The sequence below is a fragment of the Melopsittacus undulatus genome, chromosome 1 (assembly GCF_012275295.1).
Source record: "Melopsittacus undulatus isolate bMelUnd1 chromosome 1, bMelUnd1.mat.Z, whole genome shotgun sequence".
NCBI lineage: Eukaryota > Metazoa > Chordata > Aves > Psittaciformes > Psittaculidae > Melopsittacus > Melopsittacus undulatus.
The window spans coordinates 118,181,224-118,205,968 of NC_047527.1; the positions used below are offsets into that span (position 1 = coordinate 118,181,224).

At 37.2% G+C, this 24,745-nt stretch overlaps 1 pseudogene; it reads right to left on the reverse strand.

Moving 5' to 3' along the window:
* Positions 1-7,014: 7,014 nt before the first annotated feature.
* The window catches only part of LOC106023550 (macrophage mannose receptor 1-like), a 28,959-nt pseudogene continuing 11,228 nt past the window's right edge, over positions 7,015-24,745 (reverse strand).

Genomic DNA, 24,745 nt, shown 5'->3' on the forward strand with positions numbered 1-24,745 from the left:
TAGAACAACTCCTAGGATACTATCAAATTTGAGATGAATGTGATCAGTATTACAGTAACCTTTCCCAAGCACATCATGAACAAGGCCTTGTGTTCCTGGTATGGATTAACCTTCTGTTGTGAGTTTTCACTCCACACAGCAGTGATATATGTGTACATGTATGTGTGGTGTTTGCATGACAGAACTTATGATAAGTAAAAGTCTATGTACAGGTGACTGAAGTCTACCATTATTACTGCTTTCTTTGTTTGCAGCCTTTCAGTCTGTTGCAGTCGATACCATCTTAGCGAGCAGCTGAAAAGATGAAAACAGGAGAAAATTAGTACTGTTAGCAAGTGCAGTGATGCTTTCTGATGTGTCAAAGTCATATTGCTTCTAAGTGCAATTCCATTTCACTTCTTGAAAAACCTGTAGAGAACTAAATGTAGCTCATTAAAGTCTGGAAAAACATAAAACTAAGAAAATGGACATTTACAGAAAGACTAGTGATGTGGTGAGATGTCTTCATCCTGACAGTAAGACAAAAAAGTTGGAAATAAAAGTGGCCATATTTATATCCCCAAGAGGGGTGAGTCTGGTGTGTAAACAAGTTTCTGAAAGTGAGCCAGGAGAATTCCTGTTAGTTGTGCCACTAACGATAATAAGCTAATGCTCTTTGCATTTTTTCAGACTTTTCAGTTTTAAGATTTAAAAGCAATTAACTGATCTTGAGAATGCTTCTGTAGGACAAACACCTATTATTATCCCTTCATTAGTGAGGGAGAGAGAGGCACACAGGGTGAGTCACCCACATCTTCTGCTGCTAATATAGTGCAAACTGACCCTAATAGTGTAGATGATGACAAATGTCTACCTGGAACATTAAAGCGATGACCCTGTAAGACTTGTGACGAGGAGGAAAAAAAAAAAAGGAAAAAATTGTACACACATTAGAATAGACATTAGACTAGAAAAGGAGACAACTCTGTCTGGAGAGAGAAGACCAGGATTATCTTATTCATCATCCCAAAAATGAATCATGGAATCTGAATCACTTTCTTCTCATCTCCACTGTAGTTCATTTGTTTGCTTCCAGGTTCTGCCTCCCAGCCTGTTTTGTTTCACCCAAACCCTGCACCCTTCGGGCTGGCAGTCCCTCAGCGCAGCGGCAGCTGCCTTTCTCTGGAGATTTCCTTTCATCCCGGAAAACTACAGCCATTCACATGGCACCGCGTTGCCCTGCAGAAAAAACCCGATCTCCTGTCATAGCACAGATGCCGGTTTAGGCTCCAGAGCTTCTGCCAGCGTTTACTGCCCTGAAAACAACACTAAAGCCGACCGCGGCCTGGGCCCGCTGCTCGCCCGCTAGATGGCGCCGCCGGCTTCTGCGGAGTAAAGCGCCCCTGGAGCGCCGGCCGCACCGCGCCGTCGGTTTTACCGCGGCTCTGCTCTCCCCGCACTCATCTGCTCCCCAGCCCACAGCCGTGAAACAAGGGAAACCCCAACCCAGTGAGCCTGACGGGCTCCCATGGAAACGGAAGGGTAGGCTTCCCCGCTCCCTGCCTGTGCGTGGAGGGCTGCGGGGACGGTAGTGCAGCCCCGGGGTCCCTTTGCTGGCGGTGCGGGTGTGGAGGGAACGAGAGCCAGAGATGGGTGGAAAGGAGGGAGGGAGGGATGCGCTCCGTGCAGCCTCCGGGCTGGGGAGCAGGGCGCAGTGCTCCCAAGAACTAGGGAGAACTCGCGGGTTCGAGCCCATAGCTGCACGTTGACGAGGTGTAGGGCAACATGTGGCTGTGTGCGATGGAGTGTGGGGTAAAAGAAGGAATTGGGAAGTCTTCGTTCATTCTGGGGCACTGTTACGTTGTGGGGCCTGGCTCGCCATATCAGAAGATGCTTGAATGGCTGCCCATTTGCTGCTAGAATGGCTGCAGTAGGGAGGATAGCTTGAGTCACGGAGCCGCTGCAGGGTTGAGGGTGGAAGGGAAATCACCTGGTCCATCCCCTGGCACTGAGCAGGGCTGCAAATGTCTCCAAGCCTGGAAACTCCACAACATATCTGGGCACCCTGTCCCAATCTTCAGTGTAATCATTACTCTGAAATCTGGGCTCTTTTATTGTGCGGAAGATAGGCTCTCCAATGGTGATTCCTCAATCCCCTGGCCAGAGTCATCAGGGACACCTAGAAAGTGGCCCAGGATGGGGAGGACCCTTACCCAAGGCATTCATTTGCTTTGTAGTTCCAGTAGAAATAAAAGTTTACTTATGAGCTGTGGATGGTCTGTGATGCAGCCCTGTCCCCAGTCCCAGGCTCATGTAGTACTTGGATGCCAGTGAAGGCTTGTCATCTCAGTGTCTGTGTGATTTTGTAGCAAAGGCATTTATTTCTCCATTTTGCAGCTTCTGCAAACCTACCTAGAACTTGACGCAGCCAAAGTTCAGAGTAATTTAAATCATGCAAGTTCTGTTTCTATTAAAGAAGTGATCAAATCAGGAAGTCGAACAATGTCCTCTGGATTTACAGCACTTATGAACAAAGAATTCTAAAGTTAAAACATCTGGGAACTGCTGAAATCCAAAGGAGAAACTGATGTTCAGTTAGGAAGAAAAAATCTTGTCTCATTGTACTGGAGTGCTAATGAACATAAAACTTGTATAATTTCTTTTAGTTCAAATAATCTTTCTCAACCATAAAAGTTTGCAAAAATTTCTTAAGTATTTTATAGAACTGCTGAAATAATTACATTGAGAACTTACATTTAAAGACTTTCCAATATGTCTCTTTCAAACCTGTATGTGGTACATAGGTAGTCTTGGGAAACACAGTGAATTTTCTCCAGGATATCCTACATATATATAACCAATTAGGTAACTGTAGCAACCAGTCCACTCCCACTGGCATCATCTCTTCATACAGTATTCACTGAAAAACTGTGATGTAGTGCTTTGATCTCCTTCTAACATTGGAACTTAATATGAAAAGAATACAAAGCAGAGAAAGAAAATGAGAGGGAGAAGAGACTAAAAATCTCCAATATGGGGCAGGGATAAAAGGCAAAATAAAAGCTAAAGATTCAGGGGTACAAAATCATAGAACAGGAGAAAAGGGAGAAGAATGTAGTTAGGATCAATGATTTGTGCTTTCATAGGAATGTCTATCAATGTTCTTAACATTTACTGAAGAGAAGGTATCTGCTCAATTTCCATTCTGAATTAGTATGAAAAATAAAATCAACAGAATTTTTTTAATTTAACAGAAATTTTGTTTCCCAAAGTAATGGTTTTGAAGCTGGGGGAAAAAAAAAAAAAAGAAAAAAGATTTACTGGGTCTGCTTTTCATAACTGCTCTCTGAAATAGCCTGGAGCTATTGACGATAAATGTAATCAACAAAAAAACGATTAGTGTGTGCTGTGCCAGATTGCATAAGATACCAATTAAGAATTGGATCCTGCAGAACTCAGTTACTGGGAGATAATTGATTTGGGCTTTCTGTCTGTTAGTGGGAGTCTAGAGGTTCTCATCAGTCTCTATGTTAGATCAAGTAATTGCGCCCTAATGTATCCATTTCTCTGTGCTGACCACAGAGAGGACCTTGGGTGAGTAGTTTTGCTAGATATGCCTGCATTTTAGATAGCTACATTATGTGAGATTAATTCCATCCCCTTTAGATGTCTTAGATAGCTGAGCCTATAAATGAGATGATGGTGTTATTATAAATTATTATGATGAAAAATAGGGAAAATATTATGTGAAAATGTGTCCACAATTCTTCTTCCTGTATCTGTTGAAACCACCCTGAGACCATTTCCACAAAATTTATCTTCTTCTTCTGAAGACACAGTAGGGTTATTTGCAGAAATGTGAAGATTATTGTAATAAGCAATTTACACCAAGGTTCAGTCTTTATACTTTGTTCAAGTGCAGAGTTTTAAAATATGTAATGAATGAAAAAAAAACCTGAAAGTATGCAGGGTACACTTCTGTTTTCCTAAATGTTTAAAGTACTTAAAATACTGAAAAGACTAAAAATTATTTTTATAATTGTAATGAATGAATTTGCATGTTACAGATTTTATATAATTCATACAGGGAATGTATAAATCCCATGGCCCATATCTGGTCCAGCCTGTTACATACAGCAGTTTATAAAGGTCAGCAAAGAGAAAAGGAGGTCCAAATTGAATGTAACCAGGTAAAACTGACTACAGGCAGCAGTGCCAGTCCTGTTGTCTATTCTAGAATTTTCCATTCTGGCAGCAGTTCAGTCCGTTGTGCAGCAGTAGTATGAGGTACAAAGTGTTCTAACAGATGCAAAAAAAAACTAGCACAGAAAGCTGAAAAGATTAATTCTTGGAGAGCTGACTTTGTAACTGTGAGACATCAAATTAGTTGTAATCCCATACATCCCCCTGTTTTAACTCTGGTATTTCAAACACAGTATCATACCAACTCTTCTTTGGCCATAGTTGAAAAATAAAACTTTTTCTTTGGCTACAGGAAGACTAAAGATTCTATATTTTCATTATTGAATTACATTTTCCTGTCACAAATTTACCACAGTCTAGTTGCAGAGGAGGTGGTGTGTCTTCAGAAACTGGTGAGGAAAATCAGGCAGGAAAAATCCTACATGAATACATGTACGTGCATCAGTATAAACACTTATATTTGAAAACAGTGCTGGGGTGTTTTCTCCACTCTGCAGATAATTTACACAGAGTCATTAAACAGTGTTTTTCTTATCTCAAACACTGAACTGACAGTGCATTTCAATACACAGGACTTTTTGAAGAGAAGAGAGAAACAAGCAAATAACTCACTTGTGCAGAAACACTGGGGCTTGCCATTGAATTGAATTGCATTGAGCATTGAATGGGGTAGGAGTCTTCTCTGCCCAGTACAGATTAACCAAGTGCAACCCAGCCCTCTTCTGCATCTGCATGAGGTGTGTGGCTAATGTCTTAGTCATATCCAGTATCAACTCCAAAAGACAGATACAGAGGCATCAGAGGGTTCAGATGCATTGTTCTCTGCCCCTGTGGTGGTTCAGTAGACTCAGTAGATTGAATGACCCAACCCTGCTATGGCAATACTGTTCTGTGCTGCAAGCAGTGGTTAACAATCGCAGTGCCTACCTGATGTGAGCAGGTCTGGTCAGGGCTGTAGCCCTCTTCTCAACTCTTTCCCCAGCTACAAGTACCACTGCCCCAGCTCACTCTGCCCTGGCCTATTGTCACTGCTGTTCTCACCACAGCACTCTGTTGTTCTGTAAGAGGTGCTTCAGATCAACCTTTGCGGCATCCCAGTATCTTGCAGAAGGATCAGCAGCATACCTTAGGCCTAGCATGTGATCCTGTCCATTTCTTGTTCAGTCATGATGTTGTTCAGTCTAGCTACAAAATAGCTTTACCTAAAATAGTATGTGTACCAAAAGATTTTCATATGATAACACAGATAGCTAGCATGCAGGGTAGCCTGACTATTGAGCTCCTCCATGCTTCCTGGATAGTGTTGATACCAGCCCAGCTTTTCCTGTGTAGGCTTCTCTGGAGGCTCTAGGCTTTAAGTTAGTCACAAGAATACCTCTGTTATGAGCTCCTAGTTTTTACAGTTAACTTGCAGACAAACAAAATTTAGTCTCTTCTGTTGTATGTTTGCATTTTTCTTTTGGGAAAGGTAATTGTAATTTATCAGATTCACTAAGCAAGGCATATATGATAGGATGCAGCAGCCTGTACTCTTTGTAAGCATATAACAGGAAAAGCACTTTCAATATTTACTTGTCCAAAATGCAAGCATAACTATATATTCCCTGATATCTGTAGCACATACCAGGAAACAATTTTATCTCTAGTCATCTCCATGGAAAGCAGGTGGTGTTTTTCTCATTTGCAGAGTTTTCTGCAAAGTTCTCTCAGCTATTTCCTGTTTCTTCCTGAAAATAGCAGTGAGCGTTTCTTTATCACAGGAGTTGGTATTACAGGGCTTATTATAGTAATTTCAGGAATTTCTTGTTATCTCAGGGCTTTTATCTCTGGGGTTTAAGAAGTGTTCAAAGGACATTAATTGTAAAGTTTACTTTTGGTTTACTTAATTTTAACTCTATTTTAAATAACCTGTAGGGTTTTTGTTTATTTGTTTTACCAGGTCTCTTGGTTAAGTAATGTCATACATACAAACCAGAAAGTGAAGAGCAATACAATCTTTAGACATCTTTCTGTATCTGTGATTACTGAAACTTCTTTACAAACTTAGCCAAAGGTGTGTCAATCCAGCAAAGAAGTGCAGTGGTAAAAACTGAAAGCTCAGATGAAACATGTTGGCAGGGGTGCCCCATATTTTAAGATAGCCCTTGGTAAAACTGAAGTCAGTATTCCTAAAGGAAGGGATTACTTCCATTCTAAGTACCTATCTATAGCATTTCTACTTAGGAGATGTTATTGTTTACTGAATATCTAGAAAAATGGTAAATAATAGTAGTAACACAAATATCCTCAAGCCGCTCAGCCATAGGCACAGGTGTAGCTAATAGACAGTACTATTATTCTAGATACTGTCTTCTGTTCAGCATGACATCATTTTTTTTGACACTCAGAGATGCAGGCATTGTAACAGGTTTTAAATGAATATTGAAAATCTGAAGTGAGCCATGTTCCCATCATAGCCTAGATAACACTGAAGTAATACAGCAGGAAAAACATATTCAAAGAATTGAATATAATGATTTCCATTGTGTACAAAAAAGAGATTTCCTGCATTGAGTTAAATAAAATAATTTCACATAGTAAATTTTTGTCAGAGTTTTCCTGTAACGCCTCTAGAGCCAGCTTTTCAGCCATGTTCATTTATGTGAAAAATATGTGTACTACCCAAAGTAAACAAAAGAAATTCCTTTGGAGGGGATTTTGGAGGGAGTATATGTGTGTATTTATAGAAATCCACTAACTGTGTTTGTGAAGAGAGGAGACTGTGTCTGAGTAGGAAAATGCAAAGCTGACATAAGACTTTTGTGAGTTGGAATATACAGGTATTTTGTCACTCTACACCTTGGTATGTGCATCTCCTTGGATATCCATAGCTGCTTCTAGTCCACTCATTCTGGTCAAATTTTGTAGTAGGTTTTTTCTGTTCCTCAAGCAGAAACAAATTATAATTCCAGCTCCAATTATGAAAAGGCTAGAAGAATGAACAGCCAGATGATGCTGGTGGGAAGTACTGTCTCCATTTTCCCTTCTGTAAGTGGATAAAATGAAATCAACACCTTTGATTTTAAGTGATTTCAGAATCCAGTAGTAAATGGGATTGCTTTAACCAAAAATCAGACAAATACAACATGCATGTGAAATTTCTGTTCAACACTTATTTAATGTGTTTTTTTAGCTATTCAAACAAACAAACAAATATTAAGTCTGGTCAAAACCAGATTTACTTCAGAATAATCTGTATTTCCTACATCTAGATACAGATTAAGTTTATAGACTTTATTTTAAAAAATTTAAAATTTCTGTTTTAAATACCCTCAAAATGAATACCTAGAAATTATGTAATTATATTCTTCATATATTTTTGTATTTAATTATAATTCTACTTAAAAGGAAGTATGCTTATCTATAGCTTCTCTTGACATCTCTGTGTTTTCAGGAGCTTTTGGAAGAAAAAGAAAATGTTTATTTTGAATGCTTCAATTAAAAACAAAAACAAAATAATATAAACTTTCTAAGTCCAGATGTTCCTAAAAATTCCCCCTAAATACACTTAACTGGTGACAACTACTCTCACAGGGATGTGGAGCTATGTATGTGTAAACCTCTCATAGGATGACTGTCTCTTTTATTATAAGAATATCTGACCTCCTCAGTTGAGATACCATGCAAGACAGGAAATTAAGAGTCAGAACTCTGTTCTTTCTAAGAGTGTTTTCAAATATTCTCATTTCTGAGAAACTGCCCACAGGATCCTTAATCCTTTTAAGGTGTTTTCTGAAACATGAAACATTTATTGAATGGATGTCTGGAGTGTTAGAGGTGTATCATGAGCATTTTACTTGAGCTGAAAAGGATTTTCTGTAAGTTTAGCCCCTTCTGTCAAGAGACAACCATTTGTGTGGATGTGTTTCCTGTGGTAATTGCTCTTCCTAAACATAGCAGGTAAGGGAAAAGTGAGCAGGAATACGAAGTTTAACCAAACAAAATGTTCATGCTCTGGACCACTTTCAGTTAATGTTGGTTGGTAATTGAACTCATGCATTTTCTTGCAGATTATCATTTTGTGATCAGGATAGTACCAGCATTTTATTGCATATGCTTCTATCATGCTGTAGATCAAAAGTGCCACAAGAATGTGTCTAATCTTATTCCTCTAATGCACCCACTTAGCAAACAGTAATGAAAGGAATCACCAGTTCCAACATTTCTACAAGAGTTTTCATTGCACTCATCAGAACAAGATACAGCCTTTTTTATAATATATTCAGCTGAAATAATAATAAAAAAAAGTTGTTCTGAGCTTAGTCTGTGTGATATTTGAGGGAAAAACCTACTAAAACCTGAGTTTTTATTAAAAATGAATGGTCTTTGATAGTGCTTTTAGCTAAGCATAGGGGTCTAAAGTATTCATGATGGCTGCATGGGACTGATGTTAATTTTACAGGATTTATAGGAGAGGCAGTCTTCTGAGGATAGTCAGGAGCTGTATGGGGCTTGTCAGTATTTAGGCAGGTGAATCCTGCTATTGGGGTCTATAGATTTTGCACACAAGACTATAATGCTTTACATTTTACATTATATAATGAAAATACAGTAGCAGGTATTATTTACCTTAATTTATTAAATATTACTTAATTTTGGTTTGGTTTTTTTTTTTACAGATATATCCTTTTTTGAATGAACAGGTGTTGGTGTTCCAGAAGCCAGACAGTGTGGCAGGTCGAAGGAGGTGATCCTGCCCCTCTACTCTGCTCTTGTGAGACCTCACTTGGAGCACTGTGTGCAGTTCTGGTGTCCTCAACATAAAAAGGACACGGAACTGTTGGAACAAGTCCAGAGGAGGGCCACGAGGATGATCAGGGGACTGGAGCACCTCCCATATGAAGACAGGCTGAGAAAGTTGGGACTGTTCAGCCTGGAGAAGAGAAGGCTGCGTGGAGACCTCATAGCAGCCTGCCAGTATCTGAAGGGGGCCTACAGGGATGCTGGTGAGGGACTATTCATTAGGGACTGTAGTGATAGGACAAGGGGTAACGGGTTGAAACTTAAACAGCAGAGGTTTAGATTGGATATAAGGAAGAAATTCTTTACTGTAAAGGTGTTGAGGCACTGGAATGGGTTGCCCAGGGAGGTAGTGAATGCTGCATCCCTGGCAGTGTTCAAGGCCAGGTTGGATGAAGCCTTGGGTGACATGGTTTAGTGTGAGGTGTTCCTGCCCATGGCAGGGGTGCTGGAACTGGATGATCTTAAGGTCCTTTCCAACCCTAACTATTCTATGATTCTGTGATTCCCCACAGTCTTCCTGCCTTGTGTTTGAAGATTCTCCCATTTGCCACTTGACAAAATCCATTGCAGATTTGTCTGTCCACGCACTGTTCTAATATTTAAAATGAGCATAAATGTATAAAATACAGGGGTTAGACAGAATAAGTTGTGATGAGGAAAACAAAAATTTCTAACACAAATAGGTCGTTAAACATTTCAGATACATTTCTAAGCATGTGTAAGAATTCTTTGAAATAAACTTTGATATATTTTTCATATGTGTGTATTTTTCCGCTATACAAAGTTGTTGTGGTTTAAACCAAGTTCACACAGCTTGTGCCCTCACTCCCCCAACTTGCTCCCCAAAACTACCGGAGAGTTAGGAAGGAGAATCCAAAGAATATAGCCCCCACGGATTGAGATAAGCACAGTTTAATAGCTAAGGCATAACATAAATCACTACTACTACTACAAATAATAACGATAAAGCCAATAACAAGTGAAGAGAATACAACACCTCACCAGCCACTGACCCATAACTCACCTCACCCTGCCTGACCGAGCACCAAGCGATACCTCCTCCATCCCCCCAGAGCTCCAGCCCTTCCGGGTTTCTCCCGGTTACATCCTGGGTATGACGTGCTATGGTATGGAATACCTCTTTGGCTAGCCTAGGTCAGGTGTCCTGTCTCTCCTTCCTCCCAGCCCCCCTCCTTCCCCTGCAGAGCATGAGCTCAGAAAAAGGCCTTGAACAAACCAAGCATTTGAGCAGTAACTCAAAACATACTTGCTATCAGCAACCGTTCTCAGCCTGAAAGTCAAAACACAGCACTGCACCAGCTACCAAGAAGGAGAAAAATTACTGCTACTGCTGAACCCAGGACAGAAGTTAATTTCTTTATCAGATATCATCATTTTGTATGATATCGTAATGTATAATCAAATATTGAAGATATTACCTCTGTCATTTTTCTTTAGTCCTATCCAAATGTTTGGTGATTTTCCATGGAGAATCTTAATGGTGTCTGCCAGAAAGTTTACTTCAGTATAGTCTCCTACTGATACCAAATTGGCAGCTGAAAAAACATTAATAACACATCACAATGTCACATTTCCTCCCAGCGTAATTCAATAAACACATAAAAGGTACGTAAAAGGATGTAAAAGGCACAGATTCTTGCATGCAGCATTCACTAGTCTCATGGTTACTATATCACTGCATTGTATTTTGAGCATGACTGTGAGCTGTATGGATGCAAGTTGGCACAAGGACATGGATTTTGTTTAGCCTGTGGTATTTAGAAGAAAAATTTATGTCCTTCAGTGCCATTTGGACAAGCCCAAAGACAACACAGAATGTGGTGCAAGTAGGCTGAAAGTGGTACATATGATGTAGTCGGCATCAAGCATGTTACCACTACAGCTCTATCACCCACAGGTGGCTGTGCAGCATTTTTGGCAGTGCTTGAAGCTATGTACTGCAAGGGTAGATAGGATGTGTAAGGAACCCTTACAGACTGCAAATTACATGCATTACACATTACAAATACAAACAGCTGTTAGGATCTGAAGAAAATTATGACCTTCCTGGCATGGCCAGTGCGTAAAATGTAGGCAAAAGTGTAGAATTAGACCAGTCTCCAAATGTGACCTTTCATTCTGGTTACTAGTGTGATATTTACATTCTGTATTAATTTATCTTTCTATAGAACCATTTCAGGAATTCTGCTGTCAACAGCTATAAAGTAAATTATCTTGTAAAGCTACTTTTTCTGTTTACTCAATCATAGGCTCATGTTTTCATACACATGAGGAAACATCCTACACATTAGCACTATATGTTGAGTGATACTTTTAATCATAAGAGAGAATATGAGGATTTCTCGCAGCACTTCCCTATGTGCAGGAAAACAGAATTCTGAAATATATGCTGCATCATGGCATTTATCACTGGACACTCAGGAGAAGTCAGAATGTGGAGTAAAGTGTCTTTTCCTCTCCCCTGGCCCACATACTACTCTTTTCAGCTTGCAGAAGCTGTGTGGCAGGTGGGGCGTGTTTTACTGATTCATGAAAACTGAATGACTCCTACATCTAAGCTGTGGGCCAGCCAGTGTGATCCATTTAATAAACTCTGCCCTGGAACTAGCAAAGGCAACTTTCCTATTTTACATTGTGTGGAGATTTCTGCTTGTTTGGGGAAGAAAAAGAAAATGTATATTCTGAAGTCTGTGTCTTCCTGGAACTGTAAAAGTGTTTATTTCACTACCCAATTACTGAGGTCTATGAAACTAGTAGGAATCTAACATTTTGCGGATATTCATATTTCACCTAGTATTTGAGATACCAGACACCTCTGTCTTTGATAAAGCTTAGTTTCTTTGCGAAAATGCATGCTCAGAAAAGCAAGCTAAAAAACTTTAAGTTTGAAGTTTTAAAGTAATTTAAGATGTGCTTAGAAATATCGTCCATTCTTTCATGTGTTTAAATGACATCTTCAATCTTTCTAAAAAGAAAACCCACTCACCTAGTCAGGCACATTCCTGGTAAGCTTGAGACCAGCTTCTTTTCTTGGAGGCCTCAAAGTAGTAGCAGTGACTATGGAAAGGTGTCTAAGATTTGTGTCATTTTGAGTCAGGGCATTTTCCAGGAAGTTGTGGTGACTCAGTAGGGGCCATTATTGATAAGAGATCAGGTAGCTGGAATCCAGTTATTTTATAAAACTTTTTTATCCCATTATACTAGTAAGACAAAACTAAACAGACAATGTTAGGTTTGTCATTATAGAAGAAATGAAGTATGTTCTAAAATAAGTTTGAGTATGGCTTCGATTTTGATTTTCAGAGATTTTTTTACTTTATATTTATTTGTCAAGGTGTTTGGGAAGATGCACTAGTATACACGAAGTATAGTTTTTCTCCAATAATGATTTCTGTAATTACTCTAGCCAACAAAATATCCAGCTGGTTTTCTGGCGTAAATATCTGCCCGATTAGTTAAAACTGCTGCTTTTAAAATGTCTTCTGATGTTTCCGTCTCTTTTTTTGACAGGATCAAAACCTTATAGCAGAAACAATGATTGTGAATGAAAGTGTTGCTATGACTAAACATGGCTTGAAGGATTTTTTTTTTAAACTGCTTCGTGAATATATTCCATAGTGATTTATATAATAGGAAGATTTTGGATGAGGAGATAAATGCAGATGGAATGAAAATTAAATGTTCTGCCAAATTACATTTTCTTCCTGTGAGTCTTCTACAGTCTATTTCTTTCCCCGTTAAGGAACATTCAGCACTCAAATTAGATTTCCCAAACATTAAAGTGGAAAGAGATATTTTATATCAAGTCTGAGGATTTTTGTCAAATTACATCATCTTAGACTCTATTTTGGCATGCAATTTTAAATTTTCTAACTATTCAAAATCTTCCATAATGTTGAGAAAAACAAGAATATAGCTAAATTGTTAAATCATATTTATACTTATTTCCATAGAAAGAGGATAAGTTTGTGCTTAGAAAGCTCCTCAAGGGGTTATTTACTTCATCCCTGTACTCACAAATGACATGAAGTTGATATATAATTATGTAATTCCCAGCAGATGTTCATCCTGTCTATTCTTAGCCAGCTGTAGTGATGGAGGTTCCCTGACTTACCCAAAGTACTTATTAAAGGCTTCTGTACTGATAAAACGAGAAGGTTTTCCTTGGCATATTTAGGTCTGATACTCCTTTTCAACTGATAGCAGACATAGGGGGAGAATTTAATTCCATTCCTTAGGGCTCAATTTTCATATTCAAAATTCATAACCTAGATCCTCCATAGTCTTTTGTTTCTTACTCTTTCTTAAGAATTGTAAGAATTTGTGCAACACCAATTATAATATTACCTTTAAATTCTTGTTTCCTGGTCATCTGAAAAGCCTATCTGACTGAGAGCTTTTCAAACTTTGGTGTCCCAAACTGGATACAGAATTTCATGACGTCTAATCAAAACAAGTCTCATAGCAGGTGAATGACTTTTCCTATTAGAATGAATAATTAAGAAATTAATGAGTATTCAGTCCTTTGTTTCTTGGGCTTTTGGCAATTATAAACTGATTTATTTCTGGGAATAATTCATGTCAGTATGTAGAGCTAGTTAGTTAGCTACTCATGTCTTCCTTTATACTAGTGTTTAAACCAAGTATTTTTCTAGTGGCTTCTTATATTTGTCACAGTTGGTAAATCTACACATCCTCTACTTAAAACGTTTATATATAATTGCTTACCATCTGATTTTTTACAGACAGAAAAGAGTTTTTCCTTTCAGGAAGCTGTCTTCCAGGTACCATCAGTGTCTAGGCAGATACATGCTAATGTCTGACCCTCAGTTTTACTGATCCTTTAAAAAAAAATCATGTTAAATAAAAAAGTTATTTTAATCCTTGTGATATAAATTTCAAGATTAGCAATACAGAACTCCCTGCTATTCTGGCATATACCTCTGAGTTTAGTACACTCTTCATTGTTCCATTTTCATGTGTCATCAGCATGACCTCTAAGGAAAAGGATATGAGTACATTGATACTAGAAGTTATAAAACAAAGTACTATAGTCCCCTGGGTAGTTTCCCTGTTTTTTTTTGAATCACAATATTGTCGGTTTGTATTACAACTCCAGAAACACCTTCCTTTTATCCTTTTCTCTCTGTTCTGGCCTCCTCTGTGGTGGCCAGTTCCCCTTTGGTGCTGTCTTGTAAATCTTTGTTAACTTCAGCTCAGCCTGCTTGTTTGTTTGGTTATTTTCAAGGAGATATACTTGAAAGGCACTATCATTTTCAAGAACTCTCTGTCATATCTTCTGTCAGCAAGTTCTTTTGTATAGGAATGAAATAAACTGAGGTAATGCTTTGTATTTGGCTTGAAAAACTGACTTTAAATTGTAGTTACTATTGACACAATCATCTAAATGGTGATTCTTGACATAGTTATCATTACCTCTAGTTCTTAACGATTTCCCTTTCAACTACTCCAAGTCAGGGTACCTGAGTGCTGAGGAAGTTGGAACTTTGTCAAAACCTGCAACAGACTACTAAGTTGCCATGCAGGAATTTTAGGAACATCTGTTTCAGAGGTTCTTGCCTCTAGTTTCTCAAGCTTGAGTAACTTTCTGATGGTTTTTTCACTCCTTTGAAAAGGATCTTCTGAAGGAGATATCTGCTAGTAACTTGAAGGTGAAAAAGAAAATTAGAATGTACTTTTGTACTCCCCCCCCCTCCCCCCCCCCCCCCCCCCCGTTGGTATTTCCTGGGAATGTTATTAGAGGAGCAGTAGAGCTATGTATTATACTATACCCTATCTTCCTTCCTGCATGCCCTGGCCAGTGGCTGGATGGGCAAGAGCAGAATGAATTGGCTCAGATGCAGATTAAGCTGGTTGTCTAGAAGCAGGATTTCTGGATTTTTCTAGAGGTGTGGATATCAAAATGAAGGGAGGATGGACATAGAGAGGAATTACATAGTGTGAAGGGCAAGTTCTGAAACCATGATATGGAAATAAATGGAAGAAAGGCAATGTGGGTGTTCAAATCAGTCTATATAGATCTGAATATGCAGAATGCTATTTGCAGCATTCTGAGGTTTAATTTCAGGACTAGCAGTGGAAAGAATTCGATTGGTTTAGAAAGCAGTTGACATCTACGAGCCCTTAGCCATTCAATTATGATTTTAAATAGAGAAGTAGAAAAGAATCAAAATATTTTTCCTGCATCCTCTCCTCTTCATTTTCATGAGTTAACTTGTTGAATATGAAAATATTCCCAATGGGTGCTAACTTCTAAAATCTGAATGTTATATTTATGTTCTTTGCAAAATGAACAGCAAATCACTATGAAACCCAAAATTTGATTCTATCTATCTAATATTTAATGCCATTTTGTGTTTTGAGATAGCTAGAATACTCAAACATTGAAAGTTTTTATTGCAGTTGCTAGTGTAAAGGTAGATTAATAACCTGGGGAGAAGGTTGAACCAACATCTGTATCAAAGTGAACTGTGATGTGAAGTAACATTGCTCAGATTTAACTTGATGTTAAACACTAAGCAGTATTTACCTGCTGCATTTTGTGGCCATCTTTTGGATGTAAAGTATCAAACAAAACATGTTCTACAGGTTTGCGCGGAATCTGAACCCCAATTTGTATAGGGGATAGCACTTCCATCATTCCAAAAGAAGTTGAGTTCTCTGAGAATATCATTCAAACCAATCCAGGGGTCACTCGAAAAATTCTTCAAATGATATGTGAGAAAAGCTGGAAAAAAAACCCAGTAGAAAAGCAGATAAACACATAATCAGACAAGATATCAGCTCATAAACAAATCCTTAACTATTTTGATCATTAAAGACTTGTATATATATTATATATATATATATATAATTATATATATATTAATTAGCATTTGATCGGAAATTTCACCAAGTTTATTATTTCAAGGTTATGCTAAGCCTTTGTGAAAAGTCTCAAGGAGTTAAAGTATTTGGAACTATGAATCAGGTTTGGAAAGAGGAAAGATAAAAAAATATGCCTGTTACCTAATGTAACACCATGTTACCTAATGAGTTCACTTATTTCAATACTCGGGATGAGCTGATTGACTAATGGAAATATGTAGCCATATACAGCTGCAGATGGATGACTGGACACACAGGGAAGATGGAAATGTGTTTTCTTGTGACATTCTACTATTGAATTAAGTTTCAGAATGTAACAGTCATTTCAGAGTGGTATAGTAATATGTCTCTTTCTATTTTTGGCAGAAACAGACCATGGATTCCTTTTCTTTCTCTGTATCTAAAATTACAAATGCCAGGTCTCAATTTGTTATTTTATGATAATTCATACCTTATAAACAATGTAAAGCATTGTTTGTGTGAAGCATGAGGAAGCAATCCTTTTTATCACTAGAATACCCTAGACAGACGGCTCCAGTTCTTCTGAAAACGTTTCATGCCATGGCCATATAACCCACATGGAGTACACATATTGTGAAATACATACATTTACATACTGCCTCTTTTTGCCATTTTCTTTGCAGGAAGTGACCATTATATACATAGTAAATGCTATCTGTCTGTTACATGAAGGGCTGTTGCACTATACCTTGTGCTTGTTCATTATGTATGCTTGTCGGGTTTCCTCCATGGTACAGATAAATTCTTCTTGCATTATACCAATGATCATAGAAAGAGTCAAAAAATTTGTAACACTGAGGAAAACTGACAATAGACCGCTACTGAGTGACAACAAAAGGAATTTAGGTTTGAATTACACTAGTTTTAGTAGAAATTAGCCTAGCTCAGGCCCCAAAAAAATAGTTTTCCAAAGTTAACAGGGACTCAGCTCTGGAACCAGGTCAAAAGCATTAATAAATTTAAAATTTATTCTGTGTCTTTCTGTTAAGGAACTGAGAAAGTTGCAACAAAGCTCCAACAACCATTTACAAACCACAGCAGGAGTCTGATGAAATTCTAACACAGGAACAAACCCAGAGATTTTTGAGAAGCCATACTTCATTATTAGTAAAAGACAAAAAAGTGCTGGCTCTGCAAGAACAGCCAGCTGAGGGTTTTACATGGAATCATATGAACTTTCTGAAAAATGTTTCTGATCTGTGGTCACTGTGCTTTCTTGGGTACATTGAGTCTTTTTCATTTTACAGCTCTTTAGTTAATGGAAGATATGATTCATAGTTATTAAAAAGTTTTGAATTGGGTTTGATAATTATCAGTCTGCCTAGGGTGCCCTCTCCACTTTCCAGCTCACTCTCTGCTCTGTGGCATGGCAGGAACACTGTCAAAGACTTATCTTGCGTAGCTGGTGGGAAATAACAACTCTGCAACTGTAACAAAAATGAAAAAAACCTGTACTGGCATAAACACCACTGGTGTGAATTTCTATGGCTGTTTTCATAACAATACTGTATATATTAGAAAAAAAGAACTGTCAATAAATACGTCAGGTTTGTCCCTTTTGGGAAGAAACATGCAATTTACATTGAAATCTGTTTGGAAAAATGTGGCCTTGTTTCTGATTTGTTCCAGCTGAGATTACTGATTTTACTCTAGCTGGTACTTGCAGTTGAATTCAGTTCAATTTTTTTTGTGTGTGAAATTTAGCATTTTTTTTTCAATTTATCTCAGATGACCACTTCTCAGGAAAACAGAAATCTGTAAAACCTACATTTTGCAAGCATTAGACAACTGGTTCAATTTTTATTGCAGCTTTGGATCACTGCTGTCAGTTCATAACTGAGACACAAATGGTCTCTTGCATTTTTCCAAGGACTAATATCATTGTGCTTAGTGGATGTTACCATATCTAATTTTTAAATAAAAGCCAATCCTCAGGACGTCCTCCAGGATGTGAAGGTACCACTGAAGGAAGTGTTGCATTTATAAAACTTATGAGCCTCTGGCAGATATAACCGCTCGAAAAAGCACAACTGACATCATTCCACAAGCCTGAAATCAATCTAAATATGGATATTAAGACACTGATTATGACTGAAATTTGTGGGAAGTGAACTGACTTCTATGCTTGTAGGTTCAAAAGCAATCTGCCTAGGAATGTCAGAAAGCACAGTTCTGCTTAACTCTCTCCCATCATCACTGCTTACAGGAGGACTTTGATGGGTGGCCACTTGAGAGGGCTGATATGGCAACTCTGTTACCTCTGAGTAGAACCCACCCAAACAGATTTGTTGCACATGAAACAAATGCAAGTGTAAAGTAACGTTTCATCAGTGAAAACGCTATAAAATGCAAAACTCCATGTATGTTCTATTCCTTTGCTAACTGTTCTTTAAGTATTTTTGGAAGACCAATTTGCTGTTGATTTGAATAGAACATTTTGTGCAGCTGAAAAATCGGTGATGCTATAGTCCCTCCATTCCCCATTAAAATCGATTTCTTATATTCCACTTTCATGCCTAATATTGTCCCTGAAAAAAGTCTCAGATGTAATGACTTCATTATGTGTATTTTCCCAGATTGCTGGGAAAGAATGGATTAAAATTGGCAAGATATTCTTAGCAAATGGGGTAAGAACAGTACCCATAAAAATGTTTTTAAAGAAGTCATGTAACTCACCATCCTCTTTATTTAAGAGCACAGTTTTCTTGATCTTTGTCAAATTTGGGCTCACCCAGTGCCCAAGCTGCACAGTGCACCACACTTCCATCCATCCAACTGAAAAAACCCAGCAACAAAACAGTAGCAGTTGCTCAATGTTCATGGAAAAGTTCAGTAATATCTACCTTAACACGATAAAAGTATTTTTTAAAAAATCACAGCTGAGTCTGTCAGTTGAGTTTCCATTAGTAATAGAAGCCCTTAGACAATTAAATCCTTGCATGTTACATCAAAGAACAAAAATTCCTTTATTTTTAACATTACCTAAGTATTCATAGCATGTATATTCCCTATAAAAAAATGTAAAACTGTTTTCACAATGTAGTTGAACCAAGGGAGAGCACTCATTTCAACATGCAATACAAGTCTCAGAACTTGCAGTGGTCCCTCCAGAAGGAATTCTGGCAGTACAAAACATTTACAACCACTTTCTGTGAATCTTGATACAGCTTGTTTACCTACCTAAACTGTCAATGAGCATTCTGAATTAATCCAATTTACCATTTTTTAGGATCTAAACAACCAAACAAAAAGTACATTTAATTAGTGCTTTCTAATATTTAGTAGTTATCTAATATGAAAAAATGTAACTTTTGTGTTATGGAAGCAAATAGAATAATACACATTGTATAATGGTCATGTGTCGTCACCAGAGTGCACCCTTGTTGAAGTAAATACCATACAACACTTTTTTTTGCTTTATCATCTTTAGTGCTGCTTTCCCAGTTTTGGCTGCATTACTGGTATGCTTTCAAAAGCTTTCAAAGTTGTTCTCAACTGAAGAAGAAATAAAGAAGATCTGAGACAAAAAAATAGTATACATTTTTTGGTACTTAAGCAACTATGCAATTCATATGCTTCAAGCTGTCTGTTGTTTTCCTCCTTTCATATCCTTTCCCATATAATAAAAGCAAGCATCTAATACCATGACACAGAAAGGAGATTACATGGCTGCTTTGCTATTAGTAAACCTGACAGGATTATGGCATTGGTTTGAGGTGATAACCATGCTATTAAACTGTTAGCTTGCCCCCGTCATGGCTTTAGCATGTGCCCAACAGAACAATCTCAGGCAATCTATAGGCAGTGCCCTTGAAACACATGAATGGTATTGATGTGTACTGCAGGAAAACCAATTCATGCGGGTCCTAGTTAATCAGTCCCTGGCCTGGATCAGGCTAAATCTTTCTTCAAATATATAGTTGTTTTGTCCACCAATATGGCATGGTCTACGAACACCAGAGATATGCTGCCAGTAGCCTCACACCTACATGTTAGCATGTATTCTAGACTATGATATTCAGATAAGAAATAACCACCCTCTCAAAAAGACAGTTTTCTCAGTGTGCAACCAATCTGCCTGTTCATTGTTCCTTACATATATTTGGCCATGGGCACAACTGTCTTTACCCTAGAATAAGAGTATACCTGCCCTAGTAAATGGTAAATTATTTTGTACTTATTTTCCTAGGAAGGAGCTCTATTCTGTGGATTTTTTTTTTTAATTAAACCTTTACATCTGCTATTAATAAAGTGTTTTAATATTATGCAACAAACATGTTCTCCTGCATTTCACAATCACATGCAGCGGGGTGTACGGGCAATATATTGTAGGAGATAGCCAAATTTCCTCTTACACTTTTCCACAAAAATTTTCTTTCACTATTATTTCCAATAGTAGCAAGATCTCTGTGACTGTTTTTGCAGAATGTTCTGGCTTTCTCCATAGAGGTCTTTTCTGTGCTGAAAAAATATTCTTTGTTTCCTTTTCTAATCCAGCCATCTCCTGTGCCTTCATATACTGAAACGCAGAAGAGGAATCTGTGTATTCTTCACAATTCTGACACAAAGTTGATGTCACTACATGATACCACACTTCAGTAAGAGAAACAGAAGCTTATCAGCAGGAGGGTCCAGAGTCTCTTTTTTCAAGGGTAATGGAATGGGAAAAAAAATGAAAGTGTAATAAGTTTACCAAATATTAAACCAGTGTAAGTGTTCAATTAGTGGAAATTATCTTAATGCCTATACATTTTTCATATCTTAAATATTCAATGCAGAATATATATATATGTATATATACTATCTTTGGTGCATAGAAAAAATGGATGTTCAGCGTATAAGAGATGCATTACAGGCCTACATCTCTGTCTCGGTAGATTTTTTTGTAAGTGCATCTTGCACATCCAGAGTGTTGCCTAAATTAGATGAGAGAAATTAGTCTGAATGAGTACTTGTTTCTGAAAGAAAACTGGAGGGTAAAAACACTTTACCTCAGTATTACTATACTTTGCACAATAATAAGAGATTCTTCATGGACATTGTCTTGTATCTGGACAGAAAATTCAAATACCAAGTATTTTTTTTTTCTTTGAAGTACTTAAAATTTTATTAGTATTTATTTACTTGTGAAACTTTTGGCTGTTTTGTTCTTTTGTTTCGGTTGTTAATTGTTTTTTTTTTTCTATGAAGCCACTTTGTTAAGAATTATATTTGACTGAATTTCCATCAGTTTTTGAGAAAAAATTGGAATGAAAAATTTCCACATCACTCAGAGAGAGATACTGGAGCAATGTTTCTTCAAACATGCGAGGCCAACATGTATGAAAATATAAAACAAATGTCACCTTTTTAACTTTTTTTTCCACGGAATTATTTGTAATGTTTGTGTTGCTGCATGTGCCATCATATTAAATAAAGTAAGTGTATAACACACCTGCTTGGGTAAAAAAAACAAAGTCATGTCACCTTTTAAAAATAGTCTCTGGTATGGTTCATTAAAAGACTTAAAAGAAAAAGTGCATTTTTGTTCTGGAAGTACAAGTATTATGACTATTTCAACATCTTTCAGTATGATATTATGCACTGCTGACTAATGATGGTAATTTCTTCAGGCTGTAATTTCTGTAATTTACATACTACTAATAATTAACAGTATACAACTACTGACACATTTGCTAATGATTTTTAGTTTAGTGCTGATCATGAAGGTGAGGTCTTACAAAAGAAGTTACCAGGAAAGGTATCTTCACATTTCTCTGAGATAGATGTCCATGACTATTACTTTTGAAGCATGAGAAGCAAGGACAATATGTTTTTGGTTAAAATCAGATTATTCTGAATAATTCATTAGCACAGAAATAATGTTACTTAGAAAAATATTACTTTAAACATTAACCCTTACTGCTTATGTTAAGGAGCACAGGGAGCCATCAAAGTAACCTTACTTCCTAAGTCTTGGAAGTAAAATGTGTAACTCAATACAAAGCTGCAATCGATTTCTCTCTTATTTTGCTGAGTATATTTCTCAACAGCTGCTATATTTCAAACACCCATCCTCCCCCTCCCAGTAGTGTAAACATAGAAGTTTTTGTTACTAGTATGAGGTAAGATAATAGTCAGGCTCACAGCTTCAAGTATATAAATTCTGAAGTTTGGATTATTGTCTTTTCATTTCAGCAAGCCTGTTGTTGTAAGAGTCTCTTTCTAGTATACTGGTAGTCTTTAGATTAGAGTAGGTGACTAGTGTGTCCTTGTGTAGCATTCTAGCTACACCTGGGTGGGGAAGTGAAGTTTCTTTTCACAAAGAATACAGAAATTTAAAGTGATTTTTTTTTCCTTCCAAATTGCAATTTTCTCTTTCCCTCTCTGCCCCCTCAACCCCCAAATTGGGAATTCCCTACAAGTAAAAGTTCCAAGAAACATATATTTTCATGTCAGTCAAAGCATCTGTTTTGGCAAAAAGCTGTTTTTGTGCTGAGCAGTGGATTTTACCAGATAAGACCTTGAGGTTGCTTTTACCTTATTTTCTATAATTTTATAATTATATAAGCAAGTATATTTTTTAGCAAAGCTTATCATATAATATACTCTTTTAAAACAAAACAAAAAAAACAAACCAAAGTTTATCAGAACAGTTGAAATCTTCTATTCTGAAAGTATTTATATGTTTGGACCCATTTTTCCTTAAACAAAATTCCCATCCAATCTACCAGTATGCAACTTGGAGAAATTCCAGTTTTGATAGAATTGGATTAATCTAAAATTTCTTCCTAATGTGAGTTTAGAGTAAAAAGTATCCTACCTTTATTTTACAAATCCAGTTACAACAGGGCACCATAATCCAGGACATGGAAGACACTTCCCTGATTGCCCCACAGTATTCAAATGCAATATTGTCAATATAAGCATTCTTCTTATAATCTGCCTAAAGAAGAAATACAGCTTTGTTTTTCATTCTTTTCATATAGGGAAAAAGTTGTACTCTGGAAGGAAAGAGAAGTAGAACTGAAGTCTCAAACCACTCTTTCCTCTTATGGCTGTGCAGTCTATGATGTGGGCTAAAGCAATACAGTTACTCCACAAGAAAAAAGAAATGCTCTGTGTTTATGCAGCTTTTTACAGGCTCTAGCAGTCCCATGGAAACTTGAATCAAATGAGGTTATAAATCAATGGCAGGGGAAAAGAATGTGGCAATGTATCACCAGAGACTAATAAAAATCAAGAGAAACATTTCTTGTGTTTGCCTCTTAGATAATCATGTCTGTAGCTGTAACTAGTACTCTATCTAGTATTTTATGCCATCACTGTTGTGATAGTGTAGCCTCAGAGTTTATTCACCTTTTTAAACCAGCATAAAGAATAAGGATCTAGTTACGTAGGTAGACATTTGGGGAATTCTTATATAAATTTCATCCTCTCCCGTCATGAAAACAGCTACAACAGCCAAAGTGAGAACAGAAAGAAAGTGGTGAGATCAAATACTCACCGGTGATCCACCACTCCAGGAAAGCCCAATATCAGAATCCAAACACTGCAAACCTATCCAGAAATGCTGAGATGATGGTGGGGTTTTTTAGAGCATGAAAAAAATGTATCATGGAAGAAGAGGATGTACCTGTTTAGCTCTGATAAATTTTGAAAGTTACGTGGACAATAACTCTCACACTTACTGAAGATAAAATTCAGAGATCTAAAAAATAACAAAATGGGTCAGGTAATTCCCATTGACAAGTAGGTTAAGTTCATGCCTTAAAATCTGCTGCTTTGCAAATGATTGTGCTGAAAATACAGCACATTACTTTTTTTCACTGATGTTGTAATTATAGTGTTCATTTTAGAAATAAAATGCTCAGATTTTCTGAAAGGCACAATTTAATTTCCAAACAGTTCATTGAACAATCTTAGAAATGGGCCTGAAGGAGAAGCATTCAACCAATTTGGTTGTTGGGTTGGTATTCTTTAATTTAAGAGATTTGCAGCTGATGACAAATTTTAGGAACTCCAAAAATGTCTTTAAAAATGGTACACACATGAAACCTATTCTCAATTCTTTTCCTTATGACTATGATGATAAAGAGAGAAAGGTTTTCAGCTAGTTATCACAGGAGCAACACAAACATATTATAATTTAGTCCTATATTAATTTATTGTTGCACAAAAATATAAATTACTAGATATTTTGTTTACTTACATTTTTAAGTTTTCTATCACTGTTTGCTCTTCTTCACTTCTAATGGCAGCCAGGTCTCCTCCTTTTTCTCTGCAAAAATCTTGGGCTTCATGTTTTCTTTTGCTTTTCTTCTCTCACAAAAACTTATAGATATAGGTAGAACACTATGTTTCAGCATGTTAAAGACAAATCTGCTGACTGCCTTATATAAGCAAACTAGGAAAAATTCCATTACAGTTATATCATATGGATTAAAGAGTATGCTAATTGGATAACCTAATGTATCACTGCCAGAGTGATAGCTCTGTATTTGTACATAAGCTTACTATGTTTATGCAACAACATGCCATTCTCTGAAGTTTAGATGCCCCGTTTGGTGCTCTTCTGTCTCATGAGTGGGAGTGTTGGAAAAAATATTACTTACTCTGAAACATGAATTAATGCTATTGCTTGTATCCCAGCCCAAGGGACATTTGGAATCAGAAATGGTTTGGGGAGCAAGAGGAAGAATGATTTTTTTCAGCTAGTTTTTTGCAGAGAAATTTTGCCTTTACTTCACAGTTCTGAATATCCATACTATAGCTGCATTTCCAGTCCTTAGGGCAACACAAGTGGTTTCATTTCCTTTGTGACATATAAAAGAAAATTGAAATGTGTTTTAAAGTGGTTCCCTTGACAGTT